Source organism: Haemaphysalis longicornis, unplaced genomic scaffold (genome assembly GCF_048455015.1).
Source record: "Haemaphysalis longicornis isolate Haplotype H1 unplaced genomic scaffold, Haemaphysalis longicornis Haplotype H1 scaffold_9, whole genome shotgun sequence".
In the NCBI taxonomy this organism is placed as follows: Eukaryota; Metazoa; Arthropoda; class Arachnida; order Ixodida; family Ixodidae; genus Haemaphysalis; species Haemaphysalis longicornis.
In genome coordinates, this window is record NW_027526460.1 from 28,063,289 (window position 1) to 28,074,343 (window position 11,055).

Sequence of the window (11,055 nt, forward strand, 5' to 3'; positions counted from 1 at the left end):
TGCTTAGCGCGGACAAGCACCGCCATCCCGCTGAGCCCGACGTAACCAGTGACGACGCACTCACACGGTTGTTTGTTTGCAAGCGCGCCTCGCCAGTGAATACAAGCAATACTGGTTTGTCCCATCGGCCTACTGCAACAGCTCCCGTCCCGTCCACGTGGCCTAATGGATAAGTGTGCGTGGACTTCAGATCAAAAAATTTGCAGGTTCAAGGCCTGTCGCAGACGTTCCTTCTTTTTAAATTCAGTGCGATCCGAGGAAGCAGAACGTGCGTTTCAAGCTCCATCGCGTTCTCCACGTCATTCCCGACGGAGGAGAACGAGCAGCCCTGTGGCCTTGCGGCAAGGTCAGGGATGTGAGTATGACCCGCTGGCATGTGAAAGGCTACATGGCACAGTCTTCGACTACACACTTGGTAGAACATCTTCGAATAACAGCGTAAAAACACACACTAGCGGGAGAAAAAGAGAGGAAGGCGGTGTTGTTTTTTCTTCCGCTAGTGTCGGTGTTTTTACGCTATTATGGGAAGATATTCAACCAATAGCAACTCGCCCTAATGTCGATCCTTCTACACACTTGGTAACCGTCGGGTTGAAAGCGAGCGTCCCCGTCTACGACATCCCGCAACAAGTGCGCGTGCCACGGGAGCAAGCCCTAGTCATAGTCCACGGACAAGCTGCCGAACTCGCATTTGCCAGAGGCCAAACATGATCGACCACATTTTTTTGGACTGTTCGCTGGGACGTTCTGAAACGTGCGCAGTACAGTACAGTACAAAAAACGTACATTAACGCTCGAAGGCGCTCGGTTATTGCCCAAAGTAGCGCGGGGAATGATTGTGCAGCTGAGTCTCCATAGCATTTGGAAGGCAGGTATGGCTGACAGGCACGCTCATATGGACGAACAGCCCCCAAGAGTGTATTTCAAGAAAATATGATTTTCTTAGAGAAATTTATGATTCAAAAGGCGTCACTTGTATAGATACCTCTGTTGGACAGTTAAGATTTAGTAAAGGAATTTTAACTCACTGCATCGCCAAGGCAGGGCCAGCGATTTCCTTTGCACAAGTTTTTTGTGTGTGTGTATATACGGGTGTGATATGCTCCATGTATGTTCCTGGCGTGCGGTAAAGATTAGTCCACGTGGCCTAATGGACAAGGCGTCTGACTACGGATCAGAAGATTGCAGGTTCGAGTCCCGTCGTGGACGTAACTTCTTTTATTTAGTTAGGTTCCCATTACGATAAAAGCGCTATGTTTGTCCAGTTAGGTTTCCATTACGATAAAAGCGCTATGTTTGTCCATTACAGATAGGGTTGTTTGTTTTCAGGTTTTATATTTAAAAAAAAGGGGGGGTTAAAATCGGGTGCTTTTTTTAACTGATATTCCGAGGGAAAGGGGGTGTTTTTGTGAAACCATTCCGAGATACGGGTTTTTTTTTACTGCCTAAATCGATAAATGTACTGAGTTTATTTTAACCCACTCATTTTAGATTAGAGGTTATCACAAATGTTCATTTTAGAGGTTAGCACCAATTTTACGCTGACGCATTAAACTTTGTGTTTATTTCAAGCTGGTAATTAGGGAGACTTCAGGGTTCTCTTTAGGATGCTTTCCGAAATTTGGCATTTGTTTGGAAATGGATAAATATTGGCAGTAAATAGCATCGATAACTTCTAGCAAATGAAACTTTTTATTTATTTTTTTACACAATACTGTCAATACCCAAGGGGGATTATTACAGGAGTGAGCATATACCTTCAAAGTTACAGAAAAGATGCGCAACTTGCGCAGGCAAAGCGCCAGGATTATAGCAGTACTACAGTGCACTTTCACAGTAGGCATAATCAAAATAATACAGTAAAAAGAAAACAAGTATGCATACTCAAACAATGCAAGCACCGAGATGCATGCAACCATAACATTACATAGATTTCAAGGTATTAAAGAAATTTACACAGTAATGACGCACACCAATTACATACAAGGTAAGTATGAACACCATCCATCAAGAAACACAACCTAGCACACTTTTTTCAGCAAGTTCCAGAAATTTTTCAATGGTTGGTTGATGAGTGATAACAGGGCCTAATGCATTCCACTCCCGAATGCTGCGTGGGAAAAAACAAAGAATAGCTAAAAGTGTTGTTATTAAATGAATACTCTTCTAATTCCCAGGAATGGCGTTGCCTGGTTGGTCTAGCGTCGCGAAAGGTTAAGAACGAATCAGGGTTTATTCTCAATGATTTGTGGATTATCTGATATAGAAATTTCAGTCTAAGAAGCTGTGCGCGTCTTGAAAGGGTTGGTAGCCCTGCCAAACGTAATAGTTCAGTTGGCGAGTCCGTGCGCCCATATGCGTTGCAGATAAAGCACAGTGCTTTGCGTTGAACACTCTCCAGAGTTTTAATGTTAGACGCGGTGTGAGGGAACCAGACAACAGTTGCATATTCCAAGAGAGGCCGTATGAACGTGACGTACGCTAGAAGGTTGGTTGCGTGGGTGGAAAAATAAAGTGTCGTTTTGATAAAAAATAATTTGTTCAATGCTTTTTTTTTTGTGAGGTAGCGGACATGCTCCGTCCAGCCAAGATAGGAAGATATCGTAACGCCTAGGTATTTATAGTGGTGTACATTTCGAATTTCCACATTGTTAAAATTGCACGAAAATTTTAATTTTGAATTTTTCTTAGTAATGGACATGCACACTGTGTTGTCGATGTTGATCTTCATTTGCCAGTCTTTGCACCACTGGGCTATCTTTTTTAACGAGTTATTTAGATTCAACTGGGCTTCAGGGTGCTTTACTTGGTTATAGAGACGGCAGTCGTCTTCAAAGAGCCTTATTCGAACGTCGACTTGGTGAGCTAAGTCGTTGATGAAAATTAAAAACAACAAAGGTGCTAACGCAGAACCTTGGGGTACTACTGACACAACTGCAGCCAAATAGGAATGATGGTTACCGCGCCGTACAAATTGGTGGCGATCGGTTAAAAAATTATGTACCCAATGGAGAACCGGCGCAACCCCCAGTAAATTATTAAGTTTAAAAAGTAATTTAGCGTGAGAGACACGGTCAAACATCTCAGAGAAATCACTGAAGATTACATCAGTTTGCGAGCGCTTATTTATTCCTAGGGCTAAATGATGCATTGTTTGAACAAGCTGAGTAACTGTGGATAATCCGGATATAAAACCATGTTGATTTGGGTGGAGAATGTAGTTTGATTCAATGAAATTTGTTAGAAACTTTAGCACAATGTGTTCGAGAATTTTGCTGCAGGTAGAGGCGATCGAAATAAGGCGATAATTAGCGGGGATCTATTTATCGCCTGATTTGTGTATTGCAGTTATTTTAGCTATTTCCCAGTCAGATGGAAGGCAAGAATGCTTGATTGCTTTGGAATATATAAGACACAAGTATCTACTAACTGGTTCGGCGTATCGCTTTAGGAAACCATTTGGAATACCATCTGGACCACAGCTTTTCCTTTCGTTTATGCTCAGAAGGAGTGAAAGTTCTCCCGCTTCCGATATGACAGGCGCGTTTGGTAGCGTTACATCATCATTGCACCTGAAAATGCATGGCCTGATGACTCCGTTATCGGTAGTGAATACTGAGTGAAAATAAGCATTGAAATCCGCTGCCCTAACTTTGTCTTCTAGACCATCTGACGAAACTGCTGGTGTGCTCATTGAATTAATATATTGCAAAAATTTATGCGGTGATTGTGTCATGAACGTCTGTAGCGTATGTTTGCAGAAATATTGCTTAGCGCAACGAACTTTATCGTTGAGGGATTTAATCAGAGCGTTTATTTGGGAACAGTAGGCTAGAGCAGTCAGGTGTTTATTAGATTTTCTAAGCCGTTTACATTTACGTTTAATGTGGAACATTTCACGCGTAATCCAAGGGGTGCATTTTTTGTTGTTTGCTCATACAATACGCAACATGAGACCTAAATTTCAACCAAACCTCGTCAAGGCACATATCATAAAATTCATAGTACTCGGGCTCAAGGTATGCCATTATAGCAGAACCGTTAGCTCTATTAAATGCGGGTAGCTGTTTTACTGCACCATGTGGCCTGAATTGTTTAATCAAAGGCAGTGTGCATAAAACCATCTTGTGGTCAGATAACCCATCGATTATGTCCATTTTTGTTTCTTTTTTTTTCTTTTTATTGAACATTGTTACTTCTAAAGTCTAGACCCAGTATTGAAGACGATGCTCCTTGCACGCCTATTGGTGCAGGAACAAGCTGATAAAGATTAAGTGTAACCATTATATCTATTAGAACACTGCGTTTTACTTTCTGTGCTAAGAGAACACCAATCGATTTCGGGAAGCTTAAAGTCACCAGCGAGTACGATTGTCCCCATATGAAAATGAAAAGCTGGTCATCAAATGTTCCCTCATCCCTCCTTACATACATTATAGTGATGTGCTTGCGCAAATTGTCGGTGTCCATTCTAGGCCCGTCTAATCGCTGGACATATCTCAACTGGGAGGTTCTCTCGACAACTCAGCTCCCATTGGCTAGGCACAACCATGTCAGGGTAGCATCTGCCAGCCTGAGGTTGCGGTTGGTAGCGTCATTCCAGTACTGAATGAGTTCTGAAGGTGTGTCCGTGCGCTTGCTTCGAGCAAGTACTGGTTGAGAACGGCGGAACGTCAGAGCACAATTGGGCAGATCGCTCCTTTGAAACGATTCATTCAGGAAGCAATCGGGTTTAACCAGAATCTCCTGAAACGTGTTCGAGGTGTAAGAATCGGGTAAAATCTGGTTTTATCCGAAAATGAACAACCCCATTTACACACAACAGCCGCCACTATGAGGAGCAAACAACACATTTGAGCAGGAGCCGACCATACGCTGCAGAAACCTCCCGGGAGAAAGCGCCTGCTGGTTATATTGCCTTGACCTTTAGCCTACTACGCCTCCCTCCGTCCCGTCCGCGTGGCCTAATGGATAAGGCGTCTGACTTCGGATCAGAAGATTGCAGGTTCGAGTCCTGTCGCGGACGTTCGTTTTTTTTTTTTTTTTTTTTTTTTTTTTTCAAACGTGTTCTTCAAGGAAAAAGCCTTATATGCCCCTTGTGCAGAAGCACGGCGTTGGTGTTCGGCGCATAAAATTGCTATCGCTGTGAAGATTACAAAAATGCCGGAATCCGTGCCAGAACTCGTACATGGCAGTTGAGCTATAGCTTCAAAACAATGTTAGTACATTAGAGTTCATATGCAAATCGAACCCTGTTCTCCACAGTAGGAGCCGAGTGCTCGTCGCCACCCCACTCTATAAGCACGTCGCAAGTAACGGAAGGAGAGTTAGCCTAGAGCGCTGAGCGCTGATGTCATATCGCGTCGCAGGTGAGCGTGACGGCACGAAAATAGAACGGGTGCACCCTTGCAACGGATAACTCTGATTCTATGGAAGCTGCGGCGTGAATTGTGGCCAGTCTGCCTGTCGACGTGATTCGCACAGAGGGACACGGAAATAAAAGCGAGGAAAGAACGCAAACACAATGTAGCAGTAAAGGAGCCTTTGATAGTACATTTAAGGAATGCCATAAAGCTTTCTCGCTAAACGCACGTGGAAGTGCGCCCAGGAATTTATTTTGGCATCGCTCCTTTGGCATTGTCTTCATCGCGTCCTTTTTGAGGCGACGCTTTCAGCCTGTCAGTAATGGTGTCCGTACGTGAAAACCCACTGCAGGAAAGCCAACTTTCTTTGACGATGGTGATAATCACGAGTGAAGTGTTGAAACAATAAAAAGCTTCCCTGTGAAGCTCCAAGGCAGTTGCGCTCCACTGCCCCCCCCCCCCCCCCCCCCCATAATGTTTGATGTGCAGTAGTGGGAGGGGGTGACAGGCGTGCGACGGCTGCGACGCGTACAGGCCTAACATCGTGTTCTTAGGTGAACGTCGACAGCCGTTACCCACAGCTCGACGTACGATGAGAATGACGTTGCTCTGCATGACGCGAGGCTGTTAGCCGCAAGATGTTAGGCCTATCATCGTATTTGGAGGTTTAGGACGCTAGGCCCAACGGCACATTTTGAGGTTTAACACCTTGAATCGACACCTACTCGAAAAAGTACTCGGTGTACGCCAAGCGGCCGGTACCAATTCACGCCGTAGGGCATAAACGCAAACGCTAGGCCTACAGAATCCACATCCGAGATTTGCTGCACTTATTTTAGAGAAGTGGCGCATACACCGAGGGTAGAGAATACTCGCAGTGTGGGATTGGCCAGCCAAAGAATCCATCACCAGAAAGCTTCTCATTTAACCGTCGTCGTCGTTAGGAGGCGTAGTGCATGATTCTTTTTAAATTAGTTTTTGATTCCCTAGGTACTGTATACCATTGTGACACCATTTACGCGATAACGAAGGGTATCAACATGAACTATAGATGGTCAAGACCTCTACAAACTACTAGTATGGGCAACGCTGATACATATAAACATTGTTCAGCGCAAAGAAAGTCTTACACATATTTCAGTTCATAACCATGAATACAAAAGTTCCATTCATCTAGAATACACGTTCTGTCGTGTTTTCCCCAAATAAGTGATAATAGCCGTGGAGAAAGTTCCGTCGAAGACAGCTGAGATCAAACACAAGAAAAGTTAATAAAGAAAGAATGACGTTGTTCCGCGCCGTCGGTTTGAGCGTTGCCAATAATAACGTTCAGGGGGTTTAGAAATCGACGTAAAACTTACCAAACAGACAAATTGCCGTGCACGTCGCCTGAACATCTGAGCCGTACTACTGGCGTGGCCCACATCCACTGCTGCTAGTAGTTAGGTCGTACCGTTGGGCGCCTATGGTAGCTGCTGTCGTAACTACGTTTGACTATTATTTCTCCATGCATTCCCATTCAGTTGGTTCCAGGATGGATCAGTGTAAGTTGGAGTTCGTGAAAACAAACACGCACTAGTTATACCAACAGACTTGCCCTGTAAAATGAGACTATACCGATCGGTAAGAAGTGTCTGTGCGCGTATATTTTGTTTTGTTTTGCTTCCGCTGAACAACACCCTGAAAAAGCGCCATTTATTTTCACAGAGGAGTTGTTCTACTCTAGTTTCCTGGAGATTGATGCGTGCGTAGACCGAGTGCGTAGAGTCACTCACCACCAATGTGGCGTCTGCGCTTCGAGCCGCGCTTCAAAGCTGCGGTGCCATCTCTTCACTTACAACCGTTCTGTCGTCTTTGGATGGCGCTATACCCAAGCCTACGTAGAATTAAATAAGCAATTAAATAAGAAATAAAGCCGTTCCACTCAAAGTGAAAGCTTACGGAAGCACAGAGAAAGCTATTCGCCATAATGGGCTGTAGCGCCGTCGTCTGCTCACTGCTACCACCCAAAGCCATTCAAATTTCCGCCTCCGTAGTACTCGTGCGCACCCTGCCTGAAACAGCGCCAGCAGGAATTCTATTCTTTTAAGTGCAGGGCACTTTAGGGGCTCGCCTTGTCGTCGTAGCTCGCTGCAACGGTCGATGTTAAACGAACGCTGAAATCAGGTGGTGCCGCGAGATAACAGACCCAAGTAGAGCCCGGCGTTCCGTCGTAGGGCGTCCCGCAGAGGCTTCGAAAAGCAAGCGGTTTAAATAGTCATAACCGTTCGAAACTCGTGAAACGCTGGCGCTTGTCACACATCTCCCCGTTATTTAGCGAAAAAAAAATGCAGGTACATTTGACGCAAAATGTATGTAATAACGGGCAGTACCCGCGTTCATTTAGTTCGGTACGCTCGTTGGGTTAGTTTTTGCGGTAGTAAGAGGGGAAAAAAAGTGGCAGTGCAACGCCGGCACGGGCGGTTTTGCACTGATACCATAGATATAGTAGTACTTGAAAGTTGGGTAGCTTTCGAGCTGTAAGCTTCGAAGTGTCCAGAGGCACTAACGTCATTTTTTTCAGTATCGTTTGTTCAAATGAGAAGTACTTTAACCATAGATTGGCAAGTAGGGCTAATAGTGCCATATTTTTGCTATCGGTGACCGATGATGTCAGTTTACTGAGTTTAAATTCAATTCAACAAAGTAGAGGAAACAAGCAACGTTTTTGAAATTTTTGCCAAGAATGTAAACTTTAGCATAGTGCGAAAACTTTTCTTCAGTGGTTTTTTTCCCATTTGGGAGAGGCTGTGCGACTCTAAAGCTTTCAGTCGCCTCTTGGGAGTACATCGCCTGCCGTAGACGCGCGCGGAAGCACCTTCTCTATGGCCATTCAGCGCCGCCGAAAAGTAGCAAGCTATCAAAGCGCATGGCTGCACACTAAGCGGTCATCGCGCCGTGATCAGGAAACAGAAGATGAAAGTAATAAGTGAACGTAGAGGAAGGAATCCGTATTCTCCACGCTGCTTCCGGCGTGATGTGCTCTTTACTTCCCACAAAAACGCGTTCCATTTCTCATTTTCGTTCTTCCAATCGTAATTATAGTCATTTTCAACTACTCCCTCCTTGCAAACACACGAACATGAGCTCGCTCTCATCTTTTGTGTCAAAAATTGTTGTAGAACAATTGCTGTCAGCGCAGTTAACATCTCTGCCAACCAGTCGCAGAAGATACCCACGTTGTTGTAGGCCTGAATGGGCGTGTACAATCTCCCTATATCGTGGTGAGTGCTTTCGTTTCGGTATTTCTCGCATTCGCAGAAAAGCTCGCTTATAGAATCAGCGTAAGACGACCGTACCCGGACGGGTTACGCTTTTCAGGCTTCCGTCGCCCTATTTCTCTTCGCGCTATTCCCCTGCGCGTTCTCGACCCAACCTACACGTTTCCGGCGTTCCTTCTAAAGCACGACATTACCTGTGTGCCGGCAAGGTTCTTTTTGCGCTAGAGCCTTTCGAGCGCCGCTCAGATTGTTTGGTATGAATGGTTTGCGCCTTTAGAGGGAGGCGGAGATCGCACGCTTCTAAAGAGCTTGTCACGTACGGCTGGATAGGTGCTATGGTAAAAGAGCGTACGGCAAGACGCTGGGCAAAGAACGTTGCTGAGGGCTTGCAAGATGGTATTGCACGCATGGTTTCCCTTTTGGCGGAAGTTTAGGAGCTTTTGAGAGCAAATGGGTTTCCCCATACCGACAAAGACATCCACGGTATATGCGGTGTACAATATTTTTTGCAGATGACACCCGTTTTCACTTGGCGTAACGTTTTATGTCTATGGTGGCTGACATTAATGCGTACGTCATGGCTCTAATAAGCGTCAAAGACGCTATAATAAGCGTCAAATGATCGGGCAGGCATCTTTGTATTTTTTCTATCAGTGTCATGCCACTGCAATGAATTGAAACTAAGTTATTCACGAGTTGATAATGAAGGATTTGTTAAAAGCCCCGCATTTCAAAAAAAAATCTTGCGGCTGATCCCTGAAAAGGTTTTATTCCATAGGTCGTGAACAGAGTTTTTTCCTAAAGGTGGTGTCAGGCAACTGCCGATGCCTTCTTCATCTCGCGAGAATCCTTGTGCCCTTTAGTGAACGCTACTCAGTGAAGGGTCTTGTACCTGTGTTGAGTTTATCAGTTGTTGGTGGTTGCACTTGTCCCTGTGCCGGTTGCTGTCTTGTTTATGAGCTCAAGGTTGGCTATAATGCAGTTTTCAGTCCATTTTTTCTTCGTAATATTTGTGCTTATCATGAATTCTGTTGCAGAACAACCCTCCTTGCCGACGTACCTAAAAAAACATACCAACATGATATTTTCTGCGCATTTCTCACTTCAATGCAGCTTAGAAGCCTGATTTCTGGTACAACAAAATCAGAAACAAGGAGATTCTTAAACATTCATTTTGGTCTTGAACGCGACTAACAAGCCTGTCCTAATCTTATCTTAGTCCTTTGACCACTCCACGTTTTTTTTTTGTTTGTAACTTCACATATCTCGTTGTGATGAGTTTGCCCCATTCCACTTTGCTTCTGTCTTTCTCCGAGGTGGTATATATCTTTTTTTTTTTTCCAATTTTCCGTCTAGATAAGCCAAGGTTTCCAGACGCTCTGGCATCGTCGAAGCAGTGCGTAAATAATACAGGACAAGACAGAAGGGGATTCCTTGCATGATTGAAGTGCCCCAAAGGCGACACTCGATCTACGGGTTATTAAAAGCATCTTGATACTCCGCGACGCCTACGGTGACAATTGATGAGAACATTTCTTTGCATCCTAGGATACTCAAACCAATAATCCATGTTTTACGTTCCAACTTTGCTCAACGACGGCAAAAAATAAAAGGGAATTTTTTAACATCAGTGGCCAATTCCTTGCTTGCGAGCTCTTCGAAAGATGCCAAGGCTAGCTTCTCCAATAAGACCTTTTCATAAATAGAAGATATGCACAGCTCATGACTGGCGGAAACTATTAATTGAATTTGCTGTTTCTTCTGGCTGTTTCTGAGCCTAATCCCACAATACACGTTTGCACGCTGCAAAAATTATTCGCTGAAAAAACGCTGAATTCTCGTGAGAGTTCTTTCAATTCAGGTGTGGTTAATTTTTTTTTCCGCTTTTAACCTTATCCAAGAAAAAGGCCTCGAAGCTTGCTCTTTGGTCCTCATGGAAAGTTACCGAACACACGAAACCCCACATATAAATCACTGCCGCGGCGAGACGTATGCGAGTGTACGCACGCTCGAGCATACATGTAGCCTTCTCCCACAAGCGCCCGGAAAAGTGCCACATAGCAACCTGGCCCACGCACATGGTAACAAGAACAAAAAATGTGTGAAAGGAAGATTCCAGCGCCTTCATTCGTTTTTGTGGAAACAATTGCGGTTTCACACTCGGCTCGTACAGAGTCCCCCAGCAGGCCGAGCGGCAAGCATTTCCAACCATACTTCGTTTCTCCATTTTGCGTAGCTCCGCGATGCAGCGAATCACATTTTTTCACCGCGACTATTCTCTTTCACTCATTTGCAAATTTGTGGAGTTTTATTTGCTTTTTGCTCTGCGCTTGCTTTCTTTTCAGTTGTACGAGGCTATGTTTGTATTCTTCATTTAGCTTCCTCCTTTTCGCTTCGCTTTACGCAATGACACCGCTTTTGTTTTCGTGGCT

General features: G+C 44.6%; 2 non-coding genes across 2 annotated transcripts; both read left to right on the top strand.

Moving 5' to 3' along the window:
* The first annotated feature begins 1,136 nt into the window (after positions 1-1,136).
* On the top strand, positions 1,137-1,209 carry Trnar-acg (transfer RNA arginine (anticodon ACG)). The gene has a single exon. It is a non-coding gene; the product is annotated as a tRNA-Arg (tRNA).
* Positions 1,210-4,953: 3,744 nt separating this feature from the next.
* Trnar-ucg (transfer RNA arginine (anticodon UCG)) lies at positions 4,954-5,026 on the top strand. Its single transcript has one exon. It is a non-coding gene; the product is annotated as a tRNA-Arg (tRNA).
* Positions 5,027-11,055: the final 6,029 nt, after the last annotated feature.